The sequence below is a fragment of the Protopterus annectens genome, chromosome 3.part1 (genome assembly GCF_019279795.1).
Source record: "Protopterus annectens isolate FY-2018-M chromosome 3.part1, PAN1.0, whole genome shotgun sequence".
NCBI lineage: Eukaryota > Metazoa > Chordata > Ceratodontiformes > Protopteridae > Protopterus > Protopterus annectens.
Window position 1 is genome coordinate 379627674 of NC_056732.1, and position 19310 is coordinate 379646983.

A 19310-nucleotide genomic window follows, 5' to 3' on the forward strand; every position below is an offset into this window, starting at 1 on the left:
ACTTTTCTAACTGCTTCAAACATAGATATCCTCTTGTTTCAGACTTTAAACTATTAACACGAAGTAGATCAAAATGGTCCTTTAAATGTTTGGCCATTTTCTCTGCTTTAAATTCATCCTATTTTTATTTATATATTGATTGGCATTTGATTACCAGGAAATTTGACAGGGTAGGAGCCCATTTTCAGTGGGGGCCCAGGGAAAAAAGCTCCAAAGTATTATAAAACATTTTAAGAACAATAATTTTACAATCTTTAAAAATAATGCAAAAAACAGCTACAGTTTAAATGAATATGGGTGTATATTACGCTATCAAACATTTAAAAGTTCGAACGTCATATGGTCGAACCCATATGATCAAATTTTTAAAAGTTTGAAAAGCTAAAAAAAATAGACAACAGAAAAAACCTACCTGACCATTTTAAGCAGGGGGGCAAGCCCCCCTGTGCACTCCATGGGGGGGGGCTGCACCAACTCCGAGATCGCACTACAGTGCAGGAAAGGGAAATCTTCACATTCCGCACTGCATGGAGATCTCTGTTGAAACGTTTGAACTTTTAAAAGTTTGATCATATAATGTCAACCATATGATGTTTGAACTTTTAAAAGTTTGATAACATAATATACACCCAATAATTATACCTTATTAGACATAATGTGAAAACATTGGTTAAGAACAGATACAATTATATGTCAATGCTTTATTATTTAGAGAAATTTTAGCCAGTTTATAGAGAAATTAAAGGTAAGTTAGCATAATACAAACAAGAATTGTAATATGAAGTGAGAGAAAGGCAGTATTATGGTATCTTTAGAGAGAAAACTGTTGCAGAAAAAGGTGAAGTCCCAGAACTGGAAAAATTCCCTTATTAGCCTCAACAAAAAGTTGAGCTCCCTCATCAAAACCTCCAAAGCCAGCTATGAAGGCAGAATTGTGGCAGACACTAAAAACAACCACAAAGCCTTCTACAGTTATATCAAGAATCTCTATGGCAATACCCAGATTTGCTCTGAGTTACTGCACAATGGTACCTGCTATACTGAGCCAACAGATACTGCCAACATACTGGCCGACAGATTCAGTGCCAACTTTACCCCTCTCCCTCCCCAAAGGACTAATCTCGATACCAGAAAATGCCAGGCACCCAACATTACTGCAGCACAGGTTAAAGCTGCATTGTCTAAGGCCAAGAATACAGCTTCCATGGGACCCGATAATATCCCTGACTGTGTTCTACATGAATCACAAAGTGAACTGGCACCACACCTGTGTGCTCTGTTCACTCACAGCCTCACCTCAGGCTTTGTCCCTACCGAATGGCACACTGCTACAGTCATCCCTCTCCATAAAGGAGGAGCAACTACAGACCCTGGAAATTATTGCTCCATTAGCCTGACGAGTCTGATATGTAAGGCTATGGAGCGCATCATCATGGACCTAATTAACAAGGATATAGGGAATCTCCAAACTCTAGATACCACTTAATTTGGTTTTGTGAAAGGTAGATCATGCCTGCTCAACCTGGCTGACTTCTTTGAGTCAGTCACCAGAGCGGTGGATGAAGGTAAGGCAGTTCATACAGCCTACCTTGAGCTGACCAAGTCTTTGATACCATTTCTCACTCAGGAATTATTGATAAACTCAGCAAACTAGGCATCAACCTCTGTATCATTAGGTGGGTTGCAAACTGGCTCACAGATAGAACCCACAGTGTGAAATTAGTGGACTCCAAGTCAGACTGCCAACCAATCACAAGTCGAGTCCCACAGGGATCGGTCCTGAGTCCTCTCCTGTTTGGCATCTACTTCTCAGAAGTCCAGGCCAACACGGAGGGACTCTGGCTGACCAAAGTTGCAGACGACTACAAGCTGTTAGCCATTATTAACTCCCCAAGTGATGCAGACATGCTACAGAAAGGCCTCACTGAGACCAATGACTGGTGTTGAAACCATGGCCTTAAGCTTAATGCCAAAAAATGCATCATCATCCCCTTTGGAAAAAACTTAGTTCCCACTAATTACCACATCGGTAGGAGCCCACGGAACACTGAAGGCATTGTAAGAAATCTGGGGACACAGGTTGACAGCAACCTCTTCTTTGACCACCACATTGCCACTGTGGTCAGAAAGTCATTCTATGTGGCACATCTCATTACCAAGGTTATTGTATCCATGAAGAAAGAGGTCATCATTTATCTCTACTCTTCCCTCATTAGACCAGTCATAGAATATAATGTCCCATTTGGCATGTACCTCACTAGACACCTCCAACAGCTGCAGAGGCCACAAAAAACACATGTCCTACATGGACAGACTCAAAAAACTCCAACTATTCTCTGCCTCATATCATCTACTAAGAAGCAATCTATGCTTGACTTACAAAGCCATGTCTGACCCAGCTCTGTAAGAAATGCTACATCTAAAGAAATCCCAGTACCTCTGCACCACATGGTCCAGAGGCCACATCCTCATTACCACAGTCAACAGAACATGCTGGAGGGACAGGTTCATAACCCAGAGACTACCCATGCTCTGGAATAGACTTCCTATACATGTCAAGCAGAGAACCTTACTAGCCCTCTTCAAGTGAAATCTTGATGAGTGGATGGGAAATAGAAAGTTCACCCCGGGGATCACTCCGGTGGTTCTACCTGATAGAGGCACTGAGAACTAATGACAGGCGGCACAATGCCAGGGCACTTCCATGGGCTAGGGTTGTAAAGGCCCCAGGGCCATTAGCCTAGTACACACCTATGAACCTATGACAGAAGTAAGGAAGTGAGTGAAGAAGGGCCAGTAAGGAAGTGTAAGGTATGAACGTGTATTTTTCACATTAAAAGACATAGTTTATCTGTGTATTGAGAAAAAGCAGAGCCAGCTTTTGTCTAGAAAGTCTTTCAGAAAGTTTTTTAAATATGGTAGGCAGGGTGTTGACCTGATGGATCCAGGTAAGGGGTTGCAGATCTTAGCAACATAGTACACGTACAGAAAATGTCCAACAAATTTGAGAGGTTTGTGGGCAGACTGGATTTTTTGGTCACTGAACTGCAATGACCAACTGGGAACATAGATGTGTAGAATGTTATTTAGTGCTGGACATGTAGATGGATTCTGGGTAATTTTATAGGTGGTAAGAAGTTGTGTATATGTTAGTTGATGGAGCAGTTTTAACCAACCAACTTAGGCTTTTTAATGCTGTATAATGGTAAGCTTTGAACGGGGTATTTGCTGCAAATTTAGCAACTTTGTTATAGCATTGTTCAAGTTTTGATTTTTGTGTTTCCTGAAGGTTAATAAAGATGGGCGTTCCATAAAGAAGTGTGGGGAAATGTAGCTTTAGTTGTGTTGGTGAGATTTTTTTTGGCTCTATAAAGCATCCTTACTTTTTGATGAGTTTTTATTATACAAGTTGAATTTAAGATTATCATCCACTATCATTCCTAATAAGTTACTATGAAAGATGACTTCAGTCATTGTACTATCAAGGGAGAGGACATTAAATTTTGATTTTTCACAAGGGAGGGATGCGGGGGAGTAGTATATGTATTCTATATTCTTACTTTATCTATCCTACTAAATTCACGTCTATTTATATTGATGCACTACCATGAAATGCCTTTTTACCTTCTGCTTGCAAAACAGAGCATTTATTCTCTACTGATACAGGACTATTCATATTGCATCCTGTTCATGATTTTGCTCAATATCTATTTATCTATTTCTCTTCCTCTCTTAGATCACAAAAAATGTCCCCTTTCGTTTGGGATTCTTGTAAGCATTCAGACCAAAAATGGTCAATATTTAGAACAGTCTACCTTACATCTTTCTTTCCATTACCTCATTTACCAAGTTTCACAACAACTTTTACTAAGCTGAGAAATGAGGCACTCTAATGCTCACAAGGGAAACCAGCATATTCTAGGCTGTCCATTCTATCTATAATCCATCCATTACTTCCAGCATATAATACATTGAAAACATTAATTAACTGTATATTGAACTTAAAGTAAAACAAACATCTCCCATCATTCAGTCCAGACCTCCAAACGATCCCAAGCTTGAACAAAACTTATCACAGTATTGCACAATATCTTAATGTTTCTTCATTACCTCAGGAGGGTTAAGATTCTATAGATCTAAAGTTAGTAATGCCATTGAATTTCCCCGTTTGTCTAGAGGGATCGTGTACGATTTTTTCTAGAGACAGAGGGAATGTGGGATTTCTGGACTGACCTATTTATAAGGACTAAGACAGGATAGGCAATGCTGTCCGCTGCTATTTTAAGGTACTTGCTTGAAAGGTAATCAGCTGAAATACAGCATGGCTTCAGACTGTTTAAGAGTAGTTTTATATAGGATGTCATCACAGGTTTTAAGGTGAAAGTGGTTGTGATGATATGTGGTTGTTGGGCAGGGATAGGATTGGATATTGGGAAATCTTTGTTTAGGAAGGCTATACTATCTATGAAATAAGAGTTGAATTCTATTGCAGTTTTGAGTGGTGAATTACTGTAAGAGGAGTCAGGGTTGAATTTTTGGCTGGGATGTAAGATTTCTTTAATGGCTGACCAGAATTTTTTAGAATTGTGACTACTATTGTTCTGAAAGGTGTTATAATATAGTTTTTTTCTCTTCATTTATTTATTTTTAGTATGGTTGCAGACCATTCTGAAGTTTTCAAGATACTATGGTGTTTTATATCTTTGCGATTCTTTCCACGCTTTTTCTCTACCCTTTATTAGCAGTCTACTCTTTTTGGATAGCCAAATTGCATTATTTGTTTTTAGTCTCTTCCTTCTAGGAGGTGCATGGTTATTTAAGATATTTAGGAAAGTTTTACTGAATTCATTTACAGCATCATCTAAGGGGAGGATTTTTTAGGATATTCCAGTTAATAGATGATATGGTTGTAATGAATATTTCTTCATTAAATTTTGACAGGTTGCATGTTATTTTATAAACATGTTGTTTAAATGGATGTGTGAGATGTCAGATTTTATAGACTGGAAGATTGTCACTGACAGAGTCTGACATTGTACCTGTGGTGTTGAATTTGCTAGGGTCTGATAATAGGATCCAGTCTAATAAGGAATCTGATGTATTGTTATAATATGTTGGGTTAGTAAATAGTTATGTGATACTGTATAAGTTCATACTCGATGCAGGGGAGTTAGAGGTTATGTCCAACCAATTGATATTGACACTTCCTAGTAGTATTTGTTCTTATGGAAATGATTATGGATATCCAATGTAGGATATCTTTTAGTATAGTCACCAGGAGTGATGTAAAGAACAGTAATACATATATGTTTATATTTGTTTATTTTCAGGAAAGTGATAAGATCTGCTGAATTGTATTTTGGTATTGGTTTGTGGTAGGGAGAAATGTGGAAGTTATTGGGAAATATTATAGAAATGCTACCATCTTTTCTCTTTATATGGTCATTATGGATGACATTATAGATGGGGGCTGTAATTGCAGTCATTTATGCTGCATTTAAGCCAAGCTTCAGTTATAGCAATACTATTTTATTTATTTAACATTTGTTGCAAGAAAAGTCTGACTAGGACAGAGCCTATTTTCAGTGATGGCCCGAGGAGTAAAGCTCCAGATGCATGTCTTTGGAATGTGGGAGGAAATCAGAGTACCCAGAGAAAACCATGTGAATGCGGTGAGGACATACAGAATACGCACACAAGGTATCTCAGCCAAGAATCGAACTGGAGAACCTCTTGTTGTGAGGTGATAACCGGCTTATATCAGGCTTGTGTTGAGTAATCCAAGCATGTAGTTCAGTTATTTTATTTCCTATGGTTCTAGTATTTATGGCGGCAAAAGTTACATTACTGCAAAAGTTACATTACTGGGGTTGGGGGTTGATCATTGTGGAGTTACAGTAGTGTGTAGAAGAAACTTGTCTTGATGTTGGTTGTGACAAGTAGGGACAGAATTAGGGCAAATATCTTCTACTAGGGAGATTTTAATATATTGGAGTATTATTGATTCTTGTTTTTGCAGTGTATTTTTTCACTTAGTTTTATTTTGATTTGAGTTGAAATGGAGTTAACCAGTTTATATTTGGGGTAAAGGTGAGGGGGTGTCATTAAACAGGTTTGGTGTGATGTGTGGAGAGTTTAGGGTGAAGTAAGGATAGGTGGTTGGGATATAGTTGTAGTGATGTTGACAGCCTATGCCATCTCTCAGGGGAACTAATGACTTTTGGGGGACTAAATATTTTATCCTGATTGTGAGGGTTTGCATTTTTTAGCAGTTCAATGTCTTCCCTTTTTTAGTAACTATCCCTTACCTCCCACTCTTGCAAACTTAAGTGTGATGCCTAGTTCCCCAGTCTTATAGTAACATATCAGGGATTTTGTGTCAAACTAGAAAAACACTCATAAAGTCTTTTGCAATCATTTTAACAACATAACACTCTGTGTGCTTCTTATGAATATTTCTGCCAGACTCCTACTTTAGCAGCTCAGTGCTTTTCTGAAATGGAGAGATTCTCTCATTCTTTAAAATGAGCAACAGACTAAAGAAAACAAATGTGGAAAATTCTACAAGAGATTTGCCCCAAAATTTCAGATGGCTTTTTGTAAGATGCCATTTTGAACATGCCTCTATTACAAGGCTGATCAGAAAAAAAAGAATGCCAAGATAGTACAACTACATTTCCCAGGTATAACTGAATTCCTCCATTACCATGCATCACCAAGTGCATCACAAGAAACCTCAAATGAAAAAATATATATAAAATATTATATATAAATCCATTTTATGTTTTGCAATCATGGACGTAGGGCCTTAGCACTATACATGATGTTTGCTCTGGATTCATATAACAGTCCTTTATTTATAGCAATTCATGCTATGATTTACAAGTCACTAACAGTTTTACAACACAAAAAGAGGGTTTCTGGTCCCTGTGTGTGAATTGTTAGAAATATCTTGTATTCATGGGACTGGATTATTTTAGAAGTTCATGGTTAATATGTGACAGATTATTTTAACTATGATTATGCACAGCTTATTTTTATGAGTATAGTGAAAAGAAACTCTTGTAATGTTAGGTCAATTTTTATAGCTCTAAATTTAGAATATATAGGCAAGTTTACAGTACCACGTGAATAAAACTATCATAACTTACTGGATTCTGAATTTTAAAACATTTTATAGTGTGTTCAATTACCCCATAATGAAAAGTGATTATACTGTCTTTTGTGCATAATCACATTTTAAGTAGGATACGGTAAGTTATGAGCCTATATTAAAGGTTATAAATGAGTTTTATGATAATGATTTATTATATATACTTGTATTTTCAATTTCATGCAAACAATCATACTGTCACTGGCTGGAACTTTACTCCGTTCTGTAATATATTTCAGAAGTATACGTTCTGTGGTTTGCTTGGCTTTTAATACTTAATGTTACATAAATAAACATAGGGCATTCACTGACTCAAGTATCATTCTTACAGAAGGAAACATGCATAGTTAAGAACTTTATTGTTATGTGCATGACTGTATTGGCTGGCAATGGTGTAGGCTGTACAAGGTAACCAAATAAACATGAAGAAGATGAAAGCTGTTGATGAGATGAACTGATTTGTTATCCTGTGAAGGGCTGACTGGAATAGTCATGGCTTTGTGCCATCTGTGTTCTAATTTGGCACTGTTTCCACCACTGATATTGTCAGCCCATCTGTAGTCTTCAGAGAAGAGACATGCCTCACATACTTTCCTATAGGTCACAGTTTTCCAGTTGGATTTTATTAACAGCTGTTAGCCGGCTTCCCTCCTTCCTGCAACTGAGACATTTGTTGCTCATTGTACTTGGAGCTGGTAATATCTTCTTGAGAATGACACCACCACGTCATTCTTAGCAAACTGAAACCTGAGCCGGGAGTGCATGCTAAACTTGACACAGGGCAGGTTCTGTGCATCATGTGACTCCAGCATTTCCTGACTACTGCAATATCAAGGTCTGTCAGTGCAGAAAAACAGCCTACTTGAATAAGGCTATAGTTAAGGGAAAGAGTCGGTAGTCTGATCCAGTGCTTCAGGAAATCTTATCACCTGTCATTCTGAAGCAGATACATGTTATAAACAAACTTCCTATGCATAGGTCAGATCACTCCTCATAATATATTTATACTGAATTCTCAGATAAAAAAGTATTTTGGGACTTTATTTTGTAAGAGTAGTATCCAGCATATGCAGTGAAAGGAAAACATTCAGTCTTATATTTTACTTACTTGTCCAGAAGTTTAAGAAAATTAAAAGTGGAAGTGTTTGCTACTGTTTCTGACTTATTCTTTGTTGCTATAAAATGGATGAAGGTTAGTGGATCAGTGCTGAAATTAATGTTTACAAGACAGGTTATCTGATTTCTTTAGAACCAACTGACTTAAAATATACAAAGCTGCTACCTAATATAACATTGATTACTCTGCACAATGTAAGGAACATGATCTTACCCTTGAGTAGCACCCAGTTTGGCAGAATAAACCATAAACAGCTAGGATCATGAAGCAGAAATGTGAGATATTATATTCTGCTACCATTTTTGCATGTCTTTGTGGATTTTCATGTGTTGGAGTCCCTTAAATAGAGTTTTCATGAACATCATTTTAATCCTTCTCTTGTCTTGTCTTGGCCTACATAGCTGGAGTAAGAGGTGTATTAACTTTCTTCCAGAACTCACTAAGGAAGTCAGTATGAACTCATATACATCTGTAAACTTGTAAGTGTGGCTTTGATAACATCACACTCCTTCCACTATCCTTGGCTACAGTAGCATTGTACTTCTGCCTGGTTGTTTACAAAGAGTTCAGAAATGTCTTCTAAGGAGAATGGAATGGCTTTGGAATTATCCAGCAATCTGTTACACAGAATGACCTCTACTCCTTCTTAAAGTGCTTACCTTACTGATAAAAAGATTACTAACCCATAGATGAAGCTTTACAATGCAAAGTTATTTGAACCAAAAAAGAGAGAGAAGACTTTAAATTCAGACTCTGCAAACAGTCTTAGGTTCAGCACTGTAAAAGGGCAAGGGTATCTCTTGCAGTAGGTGCCAGCTTTAAGTCAAAGACTTTACTACAGTCTGGACTTTGTGTTGCAAAATGAGAACAAAAGAAGCACTGCACCACTGTTAGTATATGACTTAGTATGTTACACCCAATAGTGTTATGTAAGGCTACAACCGGCAGTGTTATATAATGCTACACCCAGCAGTGTTATGTAATGCTACACCCAGCAGTGTTATGCAATGCTACACCCAGCAGTGTTATACAATGCTGCACCCAGCAGTGTTATATAATGCTATGCCCAGCAGTGTTATGTAATGCAACACCCAGCAGTGTTATATAATGCTACACCCGGCAGTGTTATATAATGATACACCCAGCAGTGTTATGCAATGCTACACCAGCAGTGTTATGTAATGCAACACCCAGCAGTGTTATGCAATGCTACACCCAGCAGTGTTATACAATGCTACACCCAGCAGTGTTATATAATACTACGCCCAGCAGTGTTATGTAATGCAACACCCAGCAGTGTTATATAATGCTACACCCAGCAGTGTTATATAATGCTACACCCAGCAGTGTTATATAATGATACACCCAGCAGTGTTATGCAATGCTACACCAGCAGTGTTATGTAATGCAACACCCAGCAGTGTTATATAATGCTACACACAGCAGTGTTATATAATGCTACACCCAGCAGTGTTATGTAATGCTACACCCAGCAGTGTTATGCAATGCTACATCCAGCAGTGTTATACAATGCTACACCCAGCAGTGTTATATAATGCTACACCCAGCAGTGTTATGTAATGCTACACCCAGCAGTGCTGCATAATGCTACACCCAGCAGTGTTATGTAATGCCACACCCAGCAGTGTTATGTAATGCTACACAAAGCAGTGTTATATAATGCTACACCCAGCAGTGTTGTGTGGCTTAGCAGGTATGACAGTAAAATGCATAGCCAATATGCAGATAATTGAGGGACGACCCATAAAGTACAAATTTCTATTATAAAAATCAGCTACAGCTCTTGACTTCTAATATTGCAGTAGCAAGATACAAGACCTCATGTAAGTCTACTAAATGCCGCTGGGTACAAGGATGGCATTTTGAACAGGGGAGACATTTTACATTCTGCAACACTGTTATTCTTTCACAAAAGTCCACAGTTTTAAGGAAACTGGGGATTGGAATTGCTGTGTTTCTAGAAAGAAAAGTGCCCGTTTAGTTTCGGGTGAGACTCCATGATATTACTCTGCCTGCCATACTCGGAGTTAGTAATACTGTGGTTTCCTGAGTTTGTTGTTAAGTGTCTGTCAAGGGCAATGTGCAGAGGAGTATGAAGCCAAAACCGTGGTTCATGTACCGCACTGCATAAATAGCATATAGTCTTTGAACATGAGATAGCACAGGATGCACAGATGGCTTCTGTCATGTCCATGAAAAGATGATTTTCCTTTGCATACTTTTTCACTCACAATATGCTTTCCACATGAAAACTTTCCATGCTTAGGTTGTCAGCCTATTGTCCACAATAGGTGACAAATAACTGCAGGAATTGTCCCTTACTGCCTCCATGCAGGTGTCTGAGAAGTGCATTTCTCTTTACTGCATAAACATAAGCTTATAGATGTTTTTTTTTTTTTGGAAATGGCGGTGGTCTCTGCTCTTCCTGTTTTGAGCTTAGGAAGCATGCAGCGGGATCATAAACACATCAGTGATTTGTCATCAGTTTGAGTCTTTAAACACTTAAAATGGCACTCAAAGAAAGTATGTCAGTTAAAAAAAATACACTGTCAACTAGATACCCTAAACATATTTGTTTTAATACATAAAAGAAACCAACAAACCAATAAACGCAACAATTTTTACCACTTCGTCTTTTTTGAAATCAATATTATTAGTGTTCTGTGTATCTTCAGATTCTGAATTCAGGAAAGGCTACTGGCTTGGACTATTAGTCCTTCATCTTCTTTATTTCATTTATATAATCCAATATGCAGACAGATGTGCAGTATATGGAAACTATGGAATTACCACACAAAAGCAGCAGTAATTTTCTAGCATGCATTGCATATCCCCCATTCTTACATTAACTGTTACAACCTCTCTGTCATCTCACAGCAAATACTGATAACAGACTAAGGAATACATATGTCAGGCAGATATGAACAGCATTTACTGGAAGTAATGAATGAGGGCTTAATCTGTTTTTTTTTGTTATACAGCTTTTTTCTCCTTTGCTTTTTAATTACTTTGCCACTATTTCCTTAAACATGCAAACACTGGCAGGGGAAGAGATGTGCCACATGAAACATGCTTACTAAATATTTGTGTAGATAAATAGTTGCATCTGACCTGTGTTTTATCAAAAAAGGACTTCAAAGTTACATATATGAAGCTGGATACAAAATTCAATTCTCCAGCTCCCAAAAGAAAGAAAATATGGTCATAAGATATTTATTTTGGTCTGCTGTTGTTCCTTTTAATAGGTTCATAGGTAGGTACTAGGCTACCTGCCCGAGGGCATTTATAAGCCTAACCAGAGTGTGTCAGCTTTCACCTCCCCATTGATTAATTAACTGAGCCTCTGTCAAGAAGAGCCAATGAAGTGATCCCAGGGGTGTATTTTCTGTTAGCCATCCACACGTCAAGGTTTCTCTTGAAGAGTGTTAGTGAGGGGCTCTGCCTAATGTAGTTAGGAATTTTGTTCCAAAGCATGGGGAGTCTCTGTGACAGGAATCTATCCCTCCAGTATGTTCTATTTATTGTTGTGGCGAGGTTTCACTCACTAGTGCGAGTGGCTCGCAGTAACTTGAATTTCTTTAGATGGAGCATGTCCATCAATTCTGAGTTGGACATGGCTTTGTAAGTCAGGCAGAGATCACCTCTGAATAAGTGATATGCCACTGAGTACAGCCGGAGTTTTTCCAGTTGGGCTGCATAGGACATATGTTTGTGGCCAGTAATCATCTTGGTGAGGTACTTTTGCAGTCTTTCCAGCTGTTGGAAGTGTCTTGTGAGGTACATCCCAAATGGGGCATTGTTCTCTATGATGGGTCTGATGAGTGAAGAGTAGTGGGGCACTATAACCTCTTTATTTCTAGATGTGAACCCTTTAGCAATTAGATGGGCTGCATAGAAGGATTTCCTAACTACTTTGGCAATATGATTGTCAACGGAGAGAGTACTATCTACCTGGGTCCCCAGATCTCTTATTACCTCTTCTGTATTAAGGGGGCTGCCACCTATGTGGTAATTCATGGGTGTTTTGTTTTTCCCAAACGGGATGACTATGCATTTTTTGGCATTTAGCTTGAGACCATGACTTTGACACCAGGTGTCCTTTTCAGTAAGGCCTTTTTGGAGGATGCCCGTGTCAGCCGGAGAGTCAATTATGGCTCCCAGTTTGCAGTCATCGGCGAACTTGGTTAGCCATAGTCCTCCTGTGTTTGCCTGTACTTCTGAGAAGCATATGCTGAACATTAGGGGTCCCAGGACCGAGCTTTGTGGGACACCATTTGTGACTGGTTTAGAGTCGGACCTGGAGCCCTCTATTCTTACTGTGTGAGTACTGTCTGTAAGCCAGTTGGCAACCCATCTCATGACGTAGGGGTTTATGTTCAGGCTGGTGAGTTTTTCTATAATTTCTGAGTGGGGAATGGTGTCAAAAGCTTTGGCGAGGTCAAGATAGGCTGTGTGAACCACCTTCCCCTCATCTATGGCCTTGGTGACTGTCTCGAAGAAGTCAACCAGGTTTAGTAGGCCAGTGTTTGGAGGTTCCCAATGTCTTTGTTAATGAGTTCCATGATGATGCGCTCCATAGCCTTGCAGAGTTGCCAGGGTCAGTTGTGGCCCCTCCATTGTGGAGCAGAATAACCATTGCTGTGCACCATTCTATGGGCACGTAGCCTGTGGAGAGGCTGAGGTTGAACAGTGTGTTTAGGTAGGGGGGTTAGTTCATTCTGTAGTTCGTGCAAGATGCAGCCTGGGACACCATCTGGCCCCATTGACACTGTACTTTTGGCTTTTGAAAGGGCTGCTTTCACCTGTGCATCTGTGATTTCCAGGACACTACACTTTTCCGGTATTGTTGTGGGCCCTTTTGGGGGTGAGTGGGGGGTGAAGTTTGCACTGAATCTATCTGCCAGGATGTTGGCAATATCAGTAGGTTCAGTATATTTTGTGTTATTTTGCGCATATCTGCGAGTTGCCACTTAGATTCTTGACATAGCTAAAGAAAGCTTTGTGGTTATCTTTCGAATCCTTGGCTATTTTTCTTTCAAAGTTAGCCTTGGATAATTTTATGAGGGAACTTAGTTTCTTACTGATACTGATCAGGGATGTCTTTCCTTCTTGGGATTTGCTTTTTTTCTAAACTAGTTTCCTCCTTCTATTGTATAGCCTGTTTATGACAGGGGTCCACCAGACTGGTTTCCTTCTCTTAGGGGAGTGAGTCTTGGTTTTGCTAGGGATGGCATGATCCATGCATCCTTGTAGGTGCTCATAGAGTACATTTGTAAAGGTTCCTGCATCTTGGACACTGTTATCCTTTAGCATAGGGGCTGTGAAACTTACCACCTCTGTCTTAAGTAAGGTGAAGTTTGCTATACAAAAGTTTTTCACTGTGTTTTCCTTGGTTGGGGGTGATGGTGTGGTGTGGATGTCCAGAGTGATTAGTTTATGGTCTGATCTAACCAGTGATGGGTTGACCTCTGGTGCGGAACACCTGTCGCCCATGTTGGTGATGACCAGGTCCAATATGTTTTCATCTCTGGTAGGGGAGTTTACCAGCTGATCCAGGGAATTTGAGTTGATAAATTCCAGGAAGCACTGGACCTGGGAGTTTGTACTTGAGTAGTTTTCCCAGTTAACGGTAGGGTAATTGAAATCGCCCAATATCAGGGTGTTCGGTAGGACCTTCATGTTTTCCAGAGTCTCCAGAAAGGCGGAGTGGTGGTCCTGGGTCATGGAAGGTGATCTGTAGTAGGCCACAATTTGCAATGCAGATTTGCCCAATGTTAGCTGCACATGGATGATCTCAGAGGTATCATGCTGCGCCACTAACCTGGAGGTGTAGGTATCCTTGATGAATATGGATACACCCCCTCCTTTTGTGTTTTAGTCCATGTTCTGTGGCCAAAAGGTGTGGTATGAGTTGTAGCCCGGTAGTGCAGGGATGCTCTGTGGAGCCTTGAACCAGGTTTCAGTTACTGCACAGATGTTGATGTTCTCCATACTGAGGAGTGCTTCGTGCACGTGCATTTTGAGATTTAAACTCCTGGTGCTGAGCAGCATAACCCTCATTTTTTTATTTGTGCTGTTTACGGAGGTGGGTTTGACTTTTGAGCCTTGCCTAAAAAAGGCACTATGGGGGCAGCAAGAGCCTTGGCCAGTATTCAAAAGCCTAGGGGTGACAGTTGCAAGCCATCTCTTGCAAAGCAACGAGGCTTGTCGAGCATGTCGTCCCAGGCTGACAGACACTGCATCCCCTTTGAATGACACCTGAAGCTTAGCTAATTGTTGAAATTGATCATTTTTTTCTTTATACTGAGGTATCATTCTTGGTGAGGGCAGGATGCTACTCAGGGTCAGGGTCATACCTGCCTGGGCTACATGATCAGAGAGTTCTTCCATGTCTCTTTTCATGTAGTCCAGGGAAGTACGTCTCAGGTCATTCACACCAACATGAACAATGACAGAGTCATATTTGTACTTGTTCTGGAGTGACCTGAGTGCTTGTGTTATGTGGCAGATTCTGGCTCCCAACAGGCAGCTAACAGTAACCTTCTCCTTGTCCAGCCTAGTGAGTGGGACGTCAGTGTGCCTGACTACAGAGTCGCCTATTACTAGTGTGTTAGGTATGTTATTTCGCCTTAAGGGCTGTGATTGTGTAGCACACTGATTTTGTGTTTTATGTGCTGTCTGGTTTGTGATGGGAGGTGCAGGTTTTTTGGGTGTCTGCTTTGGAGGTCTCTGATGCTTTTGCAGGTTTTTATTTAGAGCCTCCAAGTATGATTTTGTGTATTTATGTGTATTTTTTGCCAGTGCTGGTTTAGTATGTCTATGTGAGGCTGGAGGTGTGGTGCAAGTGTTAACCTTCTCCTCATGACTGCCTGTTCCAGTCTTGGGTGGAGAGAGCTTAGCCTCTAATTTAGCTATATAATTGCATCTCTTGCATATGTTAATGTTTTGTGGTAGGAGGAAAGGGTTGTCTGTGTACATGAGACAGTTGTAACATTGTCTCAGGATACCCAGGTTCACCAGCTGAACTGGAGAGTATACCTGAAATTTCCCTTTGGTCATGCCTGAATAGTAGGGTGAGCTGCTTAGTCACTTGGTTGGTGAGGGGTGAATAATGAGCCTTGCCCTGCTGGGCAATCAAGTGTCATGGTATATTAGTGCTTGCTATTAGGTCTGAGCAAGTGCTGGACTGTAGGATGCTTTTTAAGTGCTTAGGTTGAGAGTTAGACTACTTTCAAGGGAAAAACAGAAGAGGAGACTTGATGGAGCCGGGAATAATTTAGCCCTAGCTAATCAGCACTTCCCGGACGTGCAAACCCATGCAAACGTGGTTTTTACAGCAGGGAAATGAAAGAGATAGAAATTAGCCCAAAATGGCCTATAAACTACTAACTTCTGGGCTGGAACCACTGTTCCAGTGAAAGATGGCTGCTCAAGGCTCCCTCTCTCACAGGTGAACAGAGAAACTTCCTTCTATCCAAGTAAGGTATGGGCAACTCAAAAACTTGTAACACAGCCCTGAATTCAGCACTAGCCTGAAAACTGGACTATATTAGCTTAGAAAGGTGGGAAACTAGGAATTTTATTTTTAAAAGATAAGGCAAAAATAGTACAAAATACACTTAAAACAGCTTTAAATGACTACAAACAGTAATAAATACACTTAAAACAGATTTAGATGACTACAAGCAATCAGAAAAGGCATTTAAATAAATTACCCAATTAACCAGTAAATCTCAAAACTGAGCCCTGTTCTTGTAGTCTTCAATCAGCCAAGTTCTAACTGCACACTCCTGCTACTGGGGTGCAGGGGAACCTTATCCAAAAAAGAAGGCCTGGATTAGTGGTTAAGTTATACAAACAAAGCTAGATTCAGCAGGCTGAATCTAGTTTATGCGATAGCAAACAAGGCACACCAATTTCAGTAAGAAACAGTTCAAATATGCAGGCACTATAAGCCTCTAACCAGAAATTCCCAGCTCAGAAGGGCAGAGTCCAGCCTCTGCTCCCACAAGAATGCAGATCACAAACCTTCTTAATGTAAAATGACTGGCCAGAAGCCCAAGTACTTAAACCAGAACTAATACACTTTTAGAATAACAGACACTGAGTCTTCAATCAGCAGTTCCCAACTTAGAATGATGTAAGCTACCTGTCCTGCCACAACAGTGCAGACCACAAACCTTCTTAATGTAAAACAACTGGTCTGAAGCCCAAGTGCTCAAACCAAAAGGCTTAGAATGATAGTTACACCAAGCAGTAATAAATACAATTGAGTACTTTTAAGATTATGCAAAAGCAAAATAAAGTAATAAAGTAGGAAGAAACACAAATACAGTAAAAGCAGATGAAAAAAGTGCAACTTTTTTTTTTTTTTTTTTTGAGTGAGCAAATGAGATGGGCCCAGGAGGAGTACCCAAATGCAAATTTACAAGAGGGGCGGGCAGTTTCAAAGCCACCAAGATTAACCACCAAAACAAAAGCAGGGAGGGTAGGTGGGGAACTAACTGAAAAAACAGAGCTACAACTTCCAGCTAGATAGTATTCAATGCAACACAAATAAATCAATTTAAATGCTGTATTATTTGAAAAAAGCACAGATAAAGATTCACTTAAATTCACTTATATGTCCAGTTGATTGCAGGTAGGTCTTAGCTGGCCAAAGCTCAGAGTTTAAGCATGTTAATAAGTAGTATGTGGTCTCTAACAAAGTACCTTTGGACTACACATTTCGATAGTATCTTCAAAAATTTAGGTGATATGGAGAAATGTGACTTTTCTGAATATAGTTCACTTGTCTTACATAATTTTTTTTTTTGACAAGAGATACCGATGTAAAACACGCATTTCAGGTTAGGATTTTACATCAACTGACTGTATTTGCATGGGAAAAGTTGTTTTAATCTACATTTGCATTTAAAAATGCTGCTCAATATACTTTTTTGCTTGTTTTCAGTTGGTAGCAGCTCCTTTTCCTATCCTCCTTGTCTTTTTTCCAGTACCTCTCCCTTTTCCCCACCCATAATTTGTCTAATGTGCCTTGAACTTTGCAATTCTGTACTGACAAGAAACCTCAAATAATTACGGATATAATGACTAATTTTCCTGTTAGGTTTATACAGAAAATAGCAAAGGCCTACTACACAAAAGATGTATCTAACCCTTGCAGCCTTCACACTCACCTGATGATATAATATATATATATACACCTACTTTGCTCAGGTTCAGTGAACAACATACAGTGCTACTTGTCCTGATCTCCACACTGGGGTAAGAATCACCATGACATCTGTTACTGGTTTTGCTGCTCTTCCAGCTTGATACAACTCAACATATGATTGGATAGTGGATCACCTCAAGAATACAAGCAACCCAGTTTGTACAATGAATTTGGATTTCCTGATTTCTACTGGCCTATCCACATCTAGACAGCAGTTCAGATTTTCATAAGAACAGAAAACAGCATGCCCGCATAATGATTTTCCAAGGTGAGTTTTTCTTTCTTTTTTCCTCAGTTTGATGAAATCTCCTTTAAAATCTTGCAAAACTAGAGTAAATATTTTACTGCAGGAAGCAAAGACTTAACAAGTCAGGGAGCACCTAATCTTTTGTGACAGAAGAACCTAGACAGCTCTTCAGTTCTTCAGTCAATCTTTGTGCACATTCTCCAGTGAGTTTAGTGGGTTTAAAGGATTACATAGCACCAGCATTTATCCACAGATGGCATGGTTATTTATTGATCTAAACTCACACCTGCCACCATAACAAAGCAACCTGAAAATGACCTGACCTCCCTAAGTAACTAACAAGACATGACCTAATATTCAACATTAAAAAATACTAATTTAAACTCTGCAAAAGTCTCTAAATTTTACAACTCCTGGTCCATCTCCTACAACCAAAACCAGCTGCTGAAAACAGTTCCATGCTACAGATACTTGGAATCTGGACAGATCATTATTTTAACTACCAGTATCATATTCAAGTTACTAAAGACAGAGTTAATAAATTATACTTCTGGTCTAGGAAAATTTCCCACTTCATCTCTCCAGCAGCTGAAGCAGTAATAGGAAAAGGAGTCCTCCTCCCTCAACTTGAATATGGTTTGTCAGTTATTAAATTTGTTTCACAAAAGAACTGCACTGCTCTACAAACCACCTCAAACATATTTTCCAGTTCTTTAATGTACCCACTAATTATTCTTGCAAAAGCTAAATGGCTGCCCATTATAAAAAGAAGTTTCCTCCTTCTGGGTACTCTGTCATACAAATTGCTACGGGAAGAAGACTTCCCCTTCTTTGCATATAGAATTTCAGAAAGTTCTATGCATTCTTATAATCTAAGGTCCCATTCTCAACCTACACCAGATTTATAAACTCCACTATCCAACATGAAATTAAAAAAAAAAAAACACACTTCTTGTATACTGGCCCCCAAAGTTTGGGAAACCATACCTGAGGATATTAAATCATTACAACCAATCATTAACATCTGTAAACAGCTGAGAAACACTTCTGCTCAACCAATACAAAAGCAGTTGCTTTAAAACCAATACCATCACTTAATCTATTGCACAACAAAGTTCAACATTCTCTACACTCTTACTACCACTTGTTTTTTTTATATTCACAAGCTCTCCTTACTCCTTACATTAAGATATTGACACTAGCCCTCATTACTCCTTACATTAAGATGTTGAGATCAGCCCTCATTACTCCTTACATTAAGATATTGAGATCAGCCCTAATTACTCCTTACATTAAGATATTGAGATCAGCCCTCATTACTCCTGACACTAGCCCTCATTACTCCTTACATTAAGAAATTGAGATCAGCCCTCATTACTCCTTACATTAAGATATTGAGATCAGCCCTCATTACTCCTGACACTAGCCCTCATTACTCCTTACATTAAAATATTGACACTAGCCCTCATTACTCCTTACATTAAGTTATTAACACTAGCCCTCATTACTCCTTGATATGGCACGACCTGAACCTGGTCTGTGACATCAATAAGAC